Genomic DNA, 16,808 nt, shown 5'->3' on the forward strand with positions numbered 1-16,808 from the left:
GGAAACGGGTATGGATATTGGAAATGGGTTTGGGTGAGGGTTTTTGGCCTTGGGTATGCCAAGCCCATATCTTCTTTAAGAACAATTCTTCCTCTTCAAGCCCAGTTCTAGCCTTCTGGTCTTGCGCACAACATTCTTCGCGGCTTCCTTGTGTAATTCCTCCCGGCTTTTCACCACTTTTCTGCTCTTTTTCGCTCCGCTATTCATCCAAACTTTATTTATTACCTAAAAATGCAAAACTAGTTAATAAAAATATTTATTCTTGAAAACAAAGAAAATACAGAATATGGGATAAAATGTAGAATTAATGCACAAAAGATGAGTTAAATGCCAAGAAAAATATATAGAAATATGCACTTTTTAGGACTCATCACAGGGTTTTTCCGTAATCTTGCATATAGAGGTTTGCTATCCTTAGCTAAATCCTTATAAAAATCTGCTATGTAATTTAAGCTTTCTAAGAATCTTTGTAATTGTTTTTTATCCTTGATTTCATCGGGAAATTTATCAGCAAAGGATATATCCTGTTCTATAGGTATTATAGTACCTTTATTAATATTGTGAGCAAGGAATCTAACCTGGGTTTGAAATATTTTCATCTTTTTTGCAGATACCACTAATCCGGCCTGTTTTACTATTTTGAGGAATATTGATAAGTGTTTAAAATTTTGCTCAATTGATTCAGAATATATTAATATATCATCAATGTATACAATTGTAAAAGTTGAATAAGAATTAAATATGTTATTCATAATATGTTGAAATTCTGATGGAGCATTTTTTAAACCAAATGGCATAACATTCCATTCATAATGTCCAAAGGGAACCGTAAATGCAGTTTTATACTTGTCTTTTTCTGCGATTTGAATTTGCCAATATCCTGACTTTAAGTAAAATTTTGAAAATATGACAGCATTATGTAATCTATCTAAAAGATCTTTTTTATTAGGAATTGGATACCTAATCCATCTTAATGCTTTATTCAAAGGCTTATAGTTGATGACTAATCTCGGAACTCCTCTTTCTAATTCAGCTGCTTTTTCTACATAAAATGCAGGACAACTCCAAGGAGAGTAACTTTTTCTAATCAAACCTTTATCTAGTAAATCTTGAATTTCAGATTTACATATTTCTAATAATCTATTGTTCATTTGAATTGGTCTGGCTTTTGTTGGAATCATTTTTTCAGAAAAATTTGGTTCATAAGGTAATTCTACTATATGTTGTTTTATTTCCCAGAATGCATTTGGGATTTCAGCACAAACTTCTTTCACTAGAAGATCATTAAAATCATAGATTTGTTTTTGGAGTTTTGGGCAATTTAGTTTCTCTTCTATTTGCTTATATTGAATCTCCTCTTTTAAGAAGAACAAAAAATTTTCTTTGTGCTTGATTATTTCTTGAACCTGGTTAATAAATTTTTGCCTAGGTTCAGAGACAAATTCAAATAATATTTTATGTCCCTGAATGAGGGCTTCAATGCCCGTATTGTTAATACTTAACGGGTACAACATATTCAAGAATGGAGTCCCTAATATGCAGGATTGAGATAAATTCTTTACCATGATAAATGGTGTCGCTAGACAAATACCATTATTACACACCGCAACATCAGATAATTTGTAATTAATTATCAATTTGTTTCCATCTGCAGTATTAAGAACTTGGGTTGTTTTGCTAAAATACTTTGTGGGAACTAATCCTTCATTTAAGAAGTTTATATCTGCACCTGAATCTATGAGTGCCATAGTTTCAAAACGGTATTCTTTTCCTATGATTAGGGTGACTAAGGTGTACCACTTTTGAGTGATTACTTTATCTATTATATTAATGAATTGCATGTTTTCGATATCCTGGTTATTAGTAGGTGATTCTGGTTTATATATATGTGTAGTAATATGAGCCTGGTAGTTTTGTAAAATTTCATCAAAAGAGTTTTCTTCTTGTGAGTCATACTCACAGTCTACTGGTTTATGAAGTTCCAATATCTGGACTCTTTGCTTAAGACTTCTTAATTATTCTTTAACCTGATTAACTTCTGCCCTAAGATCATTGACTGATGGTTCTTTTTTAATGTGATGATTTTATACTCTTGCCATTATTTCCTTAAAACTATAAGGTTTGTAAGAAGTTTCGATTTTCTCTTGTTTTGGTGCTCTTTTACCTACTTCAATATATTTTTCTAAAGCCATTCTCTTTGATTCTGGAATTTCAACTTTATCAATTAACTCTAATATAAAATTTTATTCATTGGTGAGGACATTTATTCCTAGACTCGATATTTGTTTATGAAAACAATTTTTACAAGAACAACCATCTGTACATTCATCATCCTCCAATCCTGGAATTGTCCCTGAATCATTTTCTGATGAGGATGATTCATCCTCTTCAGATAGATCGGAGTCCATTAAGAGGACTTGTTCTAATTGACGTTTGAGACCTTCGTCTAGATTAAGCTCATTTATTTTTTGTTTTGTACGACACTTATTACTATAATGCCCAATTTTTCCACACTTGTAACAGACCGGAAGTGACTTATTAGTCTTTTTATTTAATTGTTGTGTCTTATTGTTGTTTTTCCTAAAATTGGGTCGTTTAGACTTCAATGGATACCTATTAGGATATCTAGTAGTTTTAGGATTTTTATGGGAAGGTGGTCGAGTACCTTTCTTCCTAGATAATAACGCGGATGGTGTATTAGTGTATCCAAATTGCTCACAAAAATCACCTAACTCTTGCTTGTTAGATAATTTATTCTTTTGTATTTGTCTATGTAGCTTTATGTCTGAGCATAAAGCTAAACCTTCACATACAATTTCGGAAGATAGTTGGCCAAAAGTATATTCGCCATACTCAATACGTTGTTGAATATTTTTTGATTTTAGTCTATTTCTAACCCTTTCAGCAAACAGAGGGGGTAACCCTGAGACGAATTTCTCTTTCCAAAAATCAGAATTAGAGGAACAATCTTCTCTGCTGAACAATTTTGAGAAGAATACATCCTTGTACCATATATAATGGGAGAGGGTAGGACATTTAAGATTAATAAGTAATTCCCTAGATCTTTCCATTTGTTGGCTATTACTTCCTACAAAGTGCAGGCCAATGGTATAAAGTAGGATACTAACAATATCTTCCTGAGAGTATTCAGTACCATCTTCTAGCTTGATTGGTTTCTTTGCCTATAAATGCTATATTTTGCCTGGTCGGACATATGGAAATCCCACCATCCTTTAAGTTGGCCAGTAAAGCCAGTAACTATGGATTCAGCAATTTGTTTTTCTGGGTTTTTAATGAGTCTACAAGCAGAAGCATACATCGACATTTGTCTTATGATATTTACTATTTGGTATTCTGTCATACCATCTATGTTCCACTCAACTATGGATCTTCCATCAAACGAAGTCTGATTCCAATTATAATCCTCTTCCAGTTGTAAATCTACCGGTGTTGGTCTAGGGTAATAATTTCTAGTAGGAACTGTCGGTGTATATTTATCTTTTCCAAAAGATATTTTATCAATGTCATCAGAATTGTTGTTAATATTACCAGAATTTGATGAATGAAAAATTTCTTCCATTTCTTCTATATCTATATCATTGTATTCTTCGTGTTTGGACAGAACATTTATTCCTTCTTTTGATTGTTTGGATGCTTTAGATGGGCCTGAAGCAGATAAGCTTAATTTTCCTAGCTTTTCTACTAGTGCATCTAAAAAGCTATTATCTGGGTTGGACAACCTGAAGACATTTGGATCTATTATTGGGTTTGTTTTAAATAATAATCCACTAGATGGTGCCGGATTAAGTTTAAGCTCATTAGGTTGTATATGTTGGATTTTATCCTTGTTTAACAAGCCTTCAATTCTTGTCGTTTGTTTTCCTATTGAATGTAAATATAAATTGGTGTAGTTATTTTGTTGTATTAACTGACCAATATATTTATGGTTAGCTACTGAATCAGTTCCCTTATGTTCTAATTTGTATGGGTCTGCTATAGCACCTTTGATATCAAGGACTACTTCTAGTGGATGGAATGACTGAATAACATTTCCATCTTTTGTCGTATAAGATTGAAACTGGGTTTCCAACATATTAAGCGATCTATTATATTTATTTAAATTGTAAGTTTTGGTAAAATCTTCAAACCAGGTGAAAAATGGGTTTGGATTTCTATTATGACTTAAGTATAGAGCATAAGTTTTATATATTCTTGTTCTTCTATTAGAACTAAAGTTGGATTCAAACCAAGCCCTTTTATTTGTATTTTCTAAACTATGATACTCTTTTCGAAGTTCTTGTAAATCCAATGATGGTTTTTGGATCACATTTATCTCAAATTCTAGATCGGAGAATATCGGTTCTACTTGTTCAGGAATATTTCTAACCGTAGATTTTGGCGTTTCTACTTTATAATAAGGTTTATTAACCTGATGCGCGGTTTGTTTAACTCCTTCTATAATAATATCATTTGGGTCATTTATAAAATTATGAATAGGATCTGTATAAGAAGAAGATGCTACAGATGGCCTTGGTGCACTTCCCTCGCCTTCTGATATCTTAAGCCTAGTTTTCCTGAAAGATGTAAACTGTATTTCCACATCTCCATCTTCATATTCAATTATTTGTTGGAGATTTTGGTTTTGGCAAAGCTTTGCTGGAACTTCTACCTGTAAAGTCCACTTTTCAGGGAGGCTAATCTGATCCCACTTTATGGTTCTGGGAATAACTGTATGGGCTTTACCAATATTGGTATGAAAAAGAGTTGTCTGACCTTTTGTGTCATAAACTTGAGCATTAGGACATAAGGTATTCATAACCTTATAATATATTCTATACACAACGGCTAAGTTATGCGACCCTGCGACCATATCAAACCCCTGAGTTCTAACATTTAAAGTTAGAGTTTAAGGAGTCCTGGATCAGACAGAGACACCGAAAAATTTGGGAAACAATTAAAATAAATTGGACCTTCACATAAGGTGGACTCAATAATTCCTAATAATGAATCAGTGAATTTATTGTGTCTACAATCCCTGACACATAAGAGTACAGAATTATTTAATCATGTCCTTGTCAATGGTTTTACGGCTATTTGGATTAAGCCTATATGAAGATAATTAAATCTTTTTTGTTTATGATCTTCTATCATTCCAGGAGAGAAAAGCTCAAAATTATCATTCGAATCAATTATAGATATGGTCTTTTCTAAAGTTTTAATTGCGTAATCGCTTCTGAATTGAAAAGATCCTTTCTTATATACTTCATTAACTGGAACTTTAGGAATATTCCAATTTTGTATTTTTTTTCAATGTCATGCATTATGACCTCTTCTGAATTAAGGGTTATTTTATTTTTCAAACTATTTTTCTTTGAAAACGATCTGACAAAGCTAGCCATAATTAGGGTTTATAAAGCTGTAAATGGTCAACAAGAATCAATGCTCTAATTTTTTTAAAGAGGTTTTATTTTACGAGCTCACTGCGACTAATATTTAGCACTTTATCTCCCCTTTTTTAAATGGATCTGATACCAAAACGTTCCCAGGTTTTATATAATCTTTATATTGAAACAGAATATATATATATATATAAAACTTCAAAACAGAATATATTATTAAAACTAATAAATAGAAATAGTGATTGAAAGATAATTTAGAAAATGATTAATAGAAAATTAAAATGAATCTTCATAATTAAAAGAAATTTAAAACATAGATAACGGGTAGAGATACTTACAAAGTAGTCTTTTATTCCTTAATAGATAGCACACTAAACAACTTCAAACTCACACTTAGAACATGAAAACACTCACAAACTATCACTCTCAAAGCAGGAAACACTCAGAAACTTTCACTCTCAAACTTATAGACAATGACTCTTGAGAACTAAAAACTTATTTAACATATCTACAATATATGCAGGTAAAATCTCCGGGCATGGCCCCCAGCTACTTAGCCATGCTCTGAACCAATTTGGTAGCTCTTTGATTGTATTGAGTTTAAAACCAATATACCAGGAATGAGAGAATCTGTGAGTTTGATAGCAAAAATATGTGTCCATGCTTTAATATAATCAGTATAAGAATATGATCTCGGTTTGATATGGGGGTGATCATTGAATTTTTTTAACCCATGAGGGTTCATTCCCCAATCTCGGTATGATAATACCTTAAGAATAACAAGCTTGGAGAACGCAGGAGGACCATTACCGTTACTGTTGGCCGTGTTATGTGTTAAAAGGATAGATCCTGTCTCTATGAGTATTGTTTCATAAAACTCTCTAGTTTTACCATAATGTGGTAAAATATGCTCTTTTAAGTACATGCTTGCAACTTCTGCAGGATCTCTGTTAGCATGTTCTGTTTCCACCGCTAAAAGCGGTATTGATGTGGACATTATAAATGCCGACTTTTCTTCTGAAGAAGAATATTGTTTTCCCTTATTTGGGTTTCCTTTAATCATAATAGGATTAATTTTGTTCCTTTTATTAGGAGATGGGTAAGAAAATTGAGGAGCCTTTCCCCTAGTTATCTGGCAGTCCATGCTTCCCCTGCAAAAATTCACGAGTCAAGAAATCAGGTAGAGAATTAGTTTCACCTTTTATATATTCAATTTTAAAATCAAACGCTGATAAAATGGATTGCCATCTTGCAAAAATTTGCCGAGAGGCTAAATTTTTAACATCCTTTACCAATACATCCTTAGCTGCCTGACAATCCACTCTAATAAGAAATTCCTGGTTTAACAAATCACTTTCAAATTTAGTAACACAATGAATTATTGCCAATATTTCTTTTTAATGGTTGAGTAATTTTGTTGTGCCGATTTCCATACACCTGAGGTATATCTTACTAATTGCTCTTTATTATGAATCCTTTGTTTAAGGATTCCTCCATATCCGACATCTGAAGCATCAGTCTCAACTATTTTCTAGGTTGTTGGATTCGCTATAGTTAGGCATGGCAATTCTTTAGCTTTAGCTTTGATTTTTATAACAGCAGTTGTATGCTCACTGCTCCAATTAACAGGGTTTTTCCGTAATCTTGCATATAGAGGTTTGCTATCCTTAGCTAAATCCTTATAAAAATCTGCTATGTAATTTAAGCTTCCTAAGAATCTTTGTAATTGTTTTTTATCCTTGATTTCATCAGGAAATTTATCAGCAAAGGATATACCCCGTTCTATAGGTATTATAGTACCTTTAGTAATATTGTGACCAAGGAATCTAACCTGGGTTTGAAATATTTTCATCTTTTTTGCAGATACCACTAATCCGGCCTGTTTTACTATTTTGAGGAATATTGATAAGTGTTTAAAATGTTGATCAATTGATTCAGAATATATTAATACATCATCAATGTATACAATTGTAAAAGTTGAATAAGAATTAAATATGTTTAAATTCTGATGGAGCATTTTTTAAACCAAATGGCATAACATTCCATTCATAATGTCCAAAGGGAACCGTAAATGCAGTTTTATACTTGTCTTTTTCTGCGATTTGAATTTGCCAATATCCTGACTTTAAGTCAAATTTTGAAAATATGACATCATTATGTAATCTATCTAAAAGATCTTTTTTATTAGGAATTGGATACCTAATCCATCTTAATGCTTTATTCAAAGGCTTATAGTTGATGACTAATCTCGGAACTCCTCTTTCTAATTCAGCTGCTTTTTCTACATAAAATGCAGGACAACTCCAAGGAGAGTAACTTTTTCTAATCAAACCTTTATCTAGTAAATCTTGAATTTCAGATTTACATATTTCTAATAATCTATTGTTCATTTGAATTGGTCTGGCTTTTGTTGGAATCATTTTTTCAGAAAAATCTGGTTCATAAGGTAATTCTACTATATGTTGTTTTCTTTCCCAGAATGCATTTGGGATTTCAGCACAAACTTCTTTCACTAGAAGATCATTAAAATCATTGATTTGTTTTTGGAGTTTTGGGCAATTTAGTTTCTCTTCTATTTGCTTATATTGAATCTCCTCTTTTAAGAAGAACAAAAAATTTTCTTTGTGCTTGATTTTTTCTTGAACCTGGTTAATAAATTTTTGCCTAGGTTCAGAGACAAATTCAAATAATATTTTATGTCCCTGAATGAGGGCTTCAATGCCCGTATTGTTAATACTTAACGGGTATAACATATTCAAGAATGGAGTCCTTAATATGCAGGATTGAGATAAATTCTTTACCATGATAAATGGTGTCGCTAGACAAATACCATTATTACACACCGCAACATCAGATAATTTGTAATTAATTATCAATTTGTTTCCATCTGCAGTATTAAGAACTTGGGTTGTTTTGCTAAAATACTTTGTGGGAACTAATCCTTCATTTAAGCAGTTTAGATCTGCACCCGAATCTATGAGTGTCATAGTTTCAAAACGGTATTCTTTTCCTATGATTAGGGTGACTAAGGTGTACCACTTTTGAGTGATTACTTTATCTATTATATTAATGAATTGCATGTTTTCGATATCCTGGTTATTAGTAGGTGATTCTGGTTTATATATATGTGTAGTAATATGAGCCTGGTAGTTTTGTAAAATTTCATCAAAAGAGTTTTCTTCTTGTGAGTCATACTCACAGTCTACTGGTTTATGAAGTTCCAATATCTGGACTCTTTGCTTAAGACTTCTTAATTCTTCTTTAACCTGATTAACTTCTGCCCTAAGATCATTGACTGATGGTTCTTTTTTAATGTGATGATTTTCTACTCTTGCCATTATTTCCTTAAAACTATAAGGTTTTTCAGAAGTTTCGATTTTCTCTTGTTTTGGTGCTCTTTTAGCTACTTCAATATATTTTTCTAAAGCCATTCGCTTTGATTCTGGATTTTCAATTTTATCAATTAACTCTAATATAAATTTTCTTCATTGGTGAGGACATTAATTCCTAGACTAGATATTTGTTTATGAAAACAATTTTTACAAGAACAACCATCTGTACATTCATCATCCTCCAATCCTGAAATTGTCCCTGAATCATTTTCTGAGGAGGATGATTCATCCTCTTCAGATAGATCGGAGTCCATTAAGAGGACTTGTTCTAATTGACGTTTGAGACCTTCGTCTAGATTAAGCTCATTTATTTTTTGTTTTGTACGACACTTATTACTATAATGCCCAATTTTTCCACACTTTTAACAGGCCGGAAGTGACTTATTAGTCTTTTTATTTAATTGTTGTGTCTTATTGTTGTTTTTCCTAAAATTAGGTCGTTTAGATTTCAATGGATACCTATTAGGATATCTAGTAGTTTTAGGATTGTTATGGGAAGGTGGTCGAGTACCTTTCTTCCTAGATAATAACGCGGATGGTGTATTAGTGTATCCAAATTGCTCACAAAAATCACCTAACTCTTGCTTGTTAGATAATTTATTCTTTTGTATTTGTCTATGTAGGTTTATGTCTGAGCATAAAGCTAAACCTTCACATACAATTTTGGAAGATAGTTGGCCAAAAGTATATTCGCCATACTCAATACGTTGTTGAATATTTTTTGATTTTAGTCTATTTCTAACCCTTTCAGCAAACAGAGGGGGTAACCCTGAGACGAATTTCTCTTTCCAAAAATCAGAATTAGAGGAACAATCTTCTCTGCTGAACAATTTTGAGAAGAATACATCCTTGTACCATCTATAATGGGAGAGGGTAGGACATTTAAGATTAATAAGTAATTCCCTAGATCTTTCCATTTGTTGGCTATTACTTCCTACAAAGTGCAGGCCAATGGTATAAAGTAGGATACTAACAATATCTTCCTGAGAGTATTCAGTACCATCTTCTAGCTTGATTGGTTTCTTTGCCATATAAATGCTATATTTTGCCTGGTCGGACATATGGAAATCCAACCATCCTTTAAGTTGGCCAGTAAAGCCAGTAATTATGGATTCAGCAATTTGTTTTTCTGGGTTTTTAATGAGTCTAGAAGCAGAAGCATACATCGACATTTGTCTTATGATATTTACTATTTGGTATTCTGTCATACCATCTATGTTCCACTCAACTATGGATCTTCCATCAAACGAAGTCTGATTCCAATTATAATCCTCTTCCAGTTGTAAATATACCGGTGTTCGTCTAGGGTAATAATTTCTAGTAGGAACTGTCGGTGTATATTTATTTTTTCCAAAAGATATTTTATTAATGTCATCAGAATTGTTGTTAATATTACCAGAATTTGATGAATGAAAAATTTCTTCCAGTTCTTCTATATCTATATCACTGTATTCTTCGTGTTTGGACAGAACATTTATTCCTTCTTTTGATTGTTTGGATGCTTTAGATGGGCCTGAAGCAGATAAGCTTAATTTTCCTAGCTTTTCTACTAGTGCATCTACAAAGCTATTATCTGGGTTGGAAAACCTGAAGACATTTGGATCTATTATTGGGTTTGGTTTAAATAATAATCTACTAGATGGTGCCGGATTAAGTTTAAGCTCATTAGGTTGTATATGTTGGATTTTATCCTTGTTTAACAAGCCTTCGATACTTGTCGTTTGTTTTCCTATTGAATGTAAATATAAATTGGTGTAGTTATTTTGTTGTATTAACTGACCAATATCTTTATGGTTAGCTACTGAATCAGTTCCCTTATGTTCTAATTTGTATGGGGCTGCTATAGCACCTTTGATATCAAGGACTACTTCTGGTGGATGGATTGACTGAATAACATTTCCATCTTTTGTCGTATAAGATTGAAACTGGGTTTCCAACATATTAAGCGATCTCTTATATTTATTTAAATTGTAAGTTTTCGTAAAATCTTCAAACCAGGTGAAAAATGGGTTTGGATTTCTATTATGACTTAAGTATAGAGCATAAGTTTTATATATTCTTGTTCTTCTATTAGAACTAAAGTTGGATTCAAACCAAGCCCTTTTATTTGTATTTTCTAAACTATGATACTCTTTTCGAAGTTCTTGTAAATCCAATGATGGTTTTTGGATCACATTTATCTCAAATTCTAGATCGGAGAATGTCGGTTCTACTTGTTCAGGAATATTTCTAACCGTAGATTTTGGCGTTTCTACTTTATAATAAGGTTTATTAACCTGATGCGTGGTTTGTTTAACTCCTTCTATAATAATATCATTTGGGTCATTTATAAAATTATGAATAGGATCTGTATAAGAAGAAGATGCTACAGATGGCCTTGGTGCACTTCCCTCGCCTTCTGATATCTTAAGCCTAGTTTTCCTGAAAGATGTAAACTGTATTTCCACATCTCCATCTTCATATTCAATTATTTGTTGGAGATTTTGGTTTTGGCAAGGCTTTGCTGGAACTTCTACCTGTAAAGTCCACTTTTCAGGGAGGGTAACCTGATCCCACTTTATGGTTCTGGGAATAACTGTATGGGCTTTACCAATATTGGTATGAAAAAGAGTAGTCTGACCTTTTGTGTCATAAACTTGAGCATTAGGACATAAGGTATTCATAACCTTATAATATATTCTATACACAACGGCTAAGTTCTGCGACCCTGCGACCATATCAAACCCCTGAGTTCTAACATTTAAAGTTAGAGTTTTAAGGAGTCATGGATCAGACAGAGACACCGAAAAATTTAGGAAACAATTAAAATAAATTGGACCTTCACATAAGGTGGACTCAATAATTCCTAATAATGAATCAGTGAATTTATTGTGTCTACAATCCCTGACACATAAGAGTACAAAAGTATTTAATCCTGTCCTTGTCAATGGTTTTACAGCTATTTGGATTAAGCCTATATGAAGATAATTAAATCTTTTTTGTTTATGATCTTCTATCATTCTAGGAGAGAAAAACTCAAAATTATCACTCGAATCAATTATAGATATGGTCTTTTCTACAGTTTTAATTGCGTAATCGCTTCTGAATTGAAAAGATCCTTTCTTATATACTTCATTAACTGGAACTTTAGGAATATTCCAATTTTGTAATTGTTTTTCAATGTCATGCATGATGACCTCTTCTGAATTAAGGGTTATTTTATTTTTCAAACTATTTTTCTTTGAAAATGATCTGACAAAGCTAGCCATAATTAGGGTTTATAAAGCTGTAAACGGTCAACAGGAATCAATGCTCTAATTTTTTAAAGAGGTTTTATTTTACGAGCTCACTGCGACTAATATTTAGCACTTTATCTCCCCTTTTAAATGGCTCTGATACCAAAACGAGATAAGATTTTCTTTTTTGAGAATCCTATCTATAATTACAACAACCTATAAGTGGTAGACAAGTGGAAGACATATCTAAGGTGGAAATCTTAGATAAGATTTACCTTTTTTCTTTTTTGGAAAATATTAAACCTTTTCACTTTTACTATTTTGAAGCAAATACGTGTCCTTGGTGAATAGTGGAGTCGATCCTGCTTCCTGTTGATGAAAAGTTGACCAATTTTTTGCCGGAAAATAATTAGAATTTTTCTATCTTCTTCGAACCATTTAAACCCTAAATTATTCCAATGCAATCATCACCATTTGCATTTAGGTCTTCTGTATTTTCCGATTTTATCTCTTCTTCCTCAAAGATTTTTGACGAGGACGGTTGGGAACCCAAATCTTCGTTATCAAGTACCTCCAAAATCTGCTTCTTAAATGGTATCAGATACCAATGTTCACTGCGTAAAGTGCTAAATTAACAGGAAGCAGGATCGACTCCACTATTCACCAAGGAATCTAACCTTTATTAATAATCTTTATATTGAAACAGAATATATATATATAACGTTTTGGTATCAAGGAATCTAACGTTTTGGTATCAGAGCCATTGAGACTAATCTTTCCCTGCAAGATTATATAAAACCTGGTTGAAAGATAATCTTTATATATATATTTACATTTTATTGTTTTTCTTTATTTTTACATTTTATTTTTAATTTTAATCACCACTTATTCCCGCAAACAAATTATTAATCACCACTTATTCACTCAAACAAATTAAATTTGTTTTTACCCGTGAGAAGAATGAATCCTTATTTTGTTCTCTTACAATCAGAGCATCGTGAAAAAGAGCATACAAGCTAATCAATGGAAAGAGTATACAACAAAGTGAAACCATATATTCATGTGTGATTATTACTTAATTCAAAATCTACCATAATCAAATAATCTGATTATTACTCCATCTCCCAGTAAATCTCTCCATCCATCTCGATCGGTGGAAATGTTGGGTTTGAATCAAGATTCTGTTGATATTCTTCTTCATGGATTCTAGTGTTAGAAATTTCTCAGATGGTTTACGAAATCCATCTCCTATTTATTTAGCTCTTATCTTATGATTAAATTAAAAAAAAATTCATTCTTTCAGCCGGAAATTAATAAATTGCTTTGTCAAAAGGTTCACAAACAAATAAAAATTAAGAAAAATAATAATAGTAAAAAATAAATCTATTTCCAAAATTTCTCCTCGAGATGGTTACATTTCTATGATGATATATCTAAGGGTTACAATATGCACCCTTACAAAAGCTATCACGATGGTGACCTCGTCACAGCATGACTCTTAAATTAAAGCTTCTCCAACGGTTGTTATATGTATTTCCTATGTGGCAACATAAACAAGACATCTTTATTTCAAATTTTCTTTAAGTTTAGGTGAAAAAGTTATTAATCTCCAAATGTGTTGTTTGTGATCATTTTCTTATTAAATGTAAATTTTATGTTTAGTAATTTTAAGATTTTATTAGATTTAAAAATGATTATTTATTGTACTAGAATTAATTTTAGTAAATAAAATATATTTTTAATTTAAAAAAAGCTGACTAGGATGGTAGACAATGTCAAGGGGAATGTGGGAAACTAGACATTCCCCTTGACATTTTCTACCTAAAGTCTTGTATACATTGATTAATGACATCCGGGTTGGAGAATGATTTTAGAAAAAATGGATGTGCATCCTAGGTGGATTTTGACATTTATCTCCACACACATGCCATTGGAGAAGCTCTTAATTAAACCAAATAATGAAAGAAATTATAACTATGTTAATTGCATATGTTATTTTCTCCTACATATATCTCCATCAAATATATGTATAGTTGATTGATGAAGTTCGAGAAGAATGATGAATCTTTTTGAATGGTTCTTGTTGGGAGTGAATACGAGTTTGGTCATACACGTCATAGTCACAACGATGACAATACCTTTTCCGAGAATAGAAAATGAGAGAGAACTTAATTTCCATTGTACAATGTTCTTCCTTTTATAGGCTTTTCCTAAAACTCTTCTTTTCATGACATCATACCACATGTCATAGAAGTTCCTTTACTTACAACTATTGTCATCCCTTCTAATATAACTTTCAACTTCTCCATAAATCCCTTTGTGAACACGGAAATAATGATGGTATCCACGTATTCACAAAAAATATTCGCATCACTCACAAAATCATTGAGGAGAATAAAATAGTGTAAAATTGTACAAGTCCGAAGCTTATTAGACTCAGAGCCTTCGGGCTCGTCCTTGTCTATCCATAAGAGAATAACTGGACAGACTTATCGGTGCACAATATATAACATAACTCAGCATATAAGTAAAATAAAAGAACGAGAGTGCAGAATTTAAATGAGACAATGATTTATGTGACTAATAGAAAGGGATTACAGAGATAGTCGAATGACTTTAGAGTGAATAACGAAGGTAGCAATAAGATGAATCTACTACTTACTCTTACTTATTTCTCTCTCTTCTGCTCTTTTCTCTCTCTCTACCTAGAATTGGTCGACCTCCCTTTTTCTTAGTGTTCAAGGGGTATTTATAGGCATCTTCAGTGGGGCCTTTTTCTATGGACAATTGTGTCCTTATCGTCTTGATTTGTGTACCGAACCCGATGATATCTTCGTTCTGATCCATCGTCTCTCAAAGGCTTTGTGTAGAATTGAAGATGGGATTCCTTCTTCTTCATAGGATCTTAGACACGCGTCCTATGCCTAGGGTGTTTAATGCGGGTTGTTGGGGAAATTTGCACGCGTCAGGCGGCTGTCTGATGCCCCTGTCACATCCCTATCGGCGTGATTTCTCCCCACCCTTGATCTTGGATCTTTATTGGGATGGAGTAAAGTTGATCTCTTGGACTACTACACTACTTCGCGGTAGCTCGGTCCTTTGGTGTTCCTTTATCATCCATAGTTGGATTGGTCTGATGATGGGAACAAGCGGATGTCAGATGCCCCTTGAGTGTTGGGACGTGGCATCATATCTCGATGTTCAGGGGCTGCATGTCTTCCACGTATGGCTCCTTCGACACGTGGCGGATGATGAATTATGTGTATACAATTTGCCCCCTTTTTTCAAGTTTGAAGTTGGTCAAAGTTTGGAGAAAAACTGTCTTCATAGTCTTCCCCACTTCTCTCATTAACTCCTCCTTATTCTTAGGGCACGTTTCCCACTGTTGGAATTAACTTCCTCTGGATTCTCGGGGCGGTTTTTCCCACTTATTACGGTTATAAATACAAGAGGTTGGTGCGGCCTCATAACTTTTATTCTCTCTTCATTCTCCTGTCAGTTGTAATCTTTATATCTTCTTCTTCTGAACCTCTTTCTTCTAATTCTTTCTTTTGTTCTTTATTTTGTTCTTTTGCTCTTAACTCCTTCTGTTGATGTTGGATTGTTCTGACAAGATCTTTAGAGACTCGTGGCTGTCGTTGTGCGTTGATCGCTCTGCCGTCCATCTTCTCTTGCTTCTTCTTCAGGTGTGATGTTCTTCTAACCGTTATTCATTTTTAATTGATTTTCCTTCTTCTGCTGTTGCAACTATATAGAAAACATAGATCTAAAAGGTTTTTTCAAAGAAAACATAGATTTAGAAGGTTCTTGCGAAGGTAAACGCCGATCTAAAGGAAAACATAGATCTTAAAGGTTTTTTCAAAGAAAACATAGATCTAGAATGCCCTTGGAAAAGTAAACGCTGATCTGAAGGAAAACATAGATCTAACAAGTTTTTTCAAAGAAAATGATGATAGGCTGCTCACAACACTATTATCTGGGGAATGGTGCTGGGAGCCAAAAAGTGAAATCATAGGGAAAGATAAATATTTTACCGGGACAAGAGTCCCTGTTTCTAGCGCCAGATTGTGAACACGGAAATAACGATGGTATCCACGTATTCACAAACAATATTCGCTTCATTCACAAAATCATTGAGGAGAATGAAATACTTGTAAAATTGTACAAGTCCGATGCTTATCAGACTCAGAGCCTTCGGGATCGTCCTTGTCTAGACATAAGAGAATTACTTAATTGACAGACTTATCGGTGCACAATATATAAAATAACTCAGCATATAAGTAAAATAAAAGAGCGAGAGTGAAGAATGTAAATGAGACAATGATTTACGTGGTTCAGCACTAAGGCCTACGTCCACGGGGGTAGTTGTTTCACTATGCATTTGAGAATTACAAAGATAGTCGAATGACTTTGGAGTGAGTAACGAAGCTAGGAAGAAGATGAATCTACTACTTACTCTTACTTTTTTCTCTCTCTTCTGCTCTTTTCTCTCTCTCTCTACCTAGAATTGGTCGACCTCCCTTTCTCTTAGTGTTCAAGGGGTATTTATAGGCATCTTTGGTGGGGCCCTCTTTTATAGACAGTTGTGTCCTTATCGTCTTGATTTGTCTACCGAACCCGATGCTATCTTCATTCTGATCCATCGTCTCTCAACGGCATTGTGTAGAAACGAAAATGGGCTTCCTTCTTCTCCATAGGATCTTAGACACACGTCCTATGCCTAGGGTGTTTAATGCGGGTGGTTGGGGAAATCTGCACGCGTCAGGCGGCTGTCTGATGCCCCTGTACGTCACATCTCTGTC

The 16,808-nt window shown here is 33.3% G+C and overlaps 1 long non-coding RNA gene across 1 annotated transcript; it reads left to right on the forward strand.

Annotated features, from left to right (window-relative positions):
• The first annotated feature begins 6,825 nt into the window (after window positions 1-6,825).
• On the forward strand, window positions 6,826-7,278 carry LOC113302533. The gene is made up of 3 exons (XR_003336937.1): window positions 6,826-6,841; window positions 6,935-7,055; window positions 7,263-7,278. It is a non-coding gene; the product is annotated as an uncharacterized LOC113302533 (long non-coding RNA).
• Window positions 7,279-16,808: the final 9,530 nt, after the last annotated feature.

This window comes from Papaver somniferum, chromosome 8 (genome assembly GCF_003573695.1).
Source record: "Papaver somniferum cultivar HN1 chromosome 8, ASM357369v1, whole genome shotgun sequence".
In the NCBI taxonomy this organism is placed as follows: Eukaryota; Viridiplantae; Streptophyta; class Magnoliopsida; order Ranunculales; family Papaveraceae; genus Papaver; species Papaver somniferum.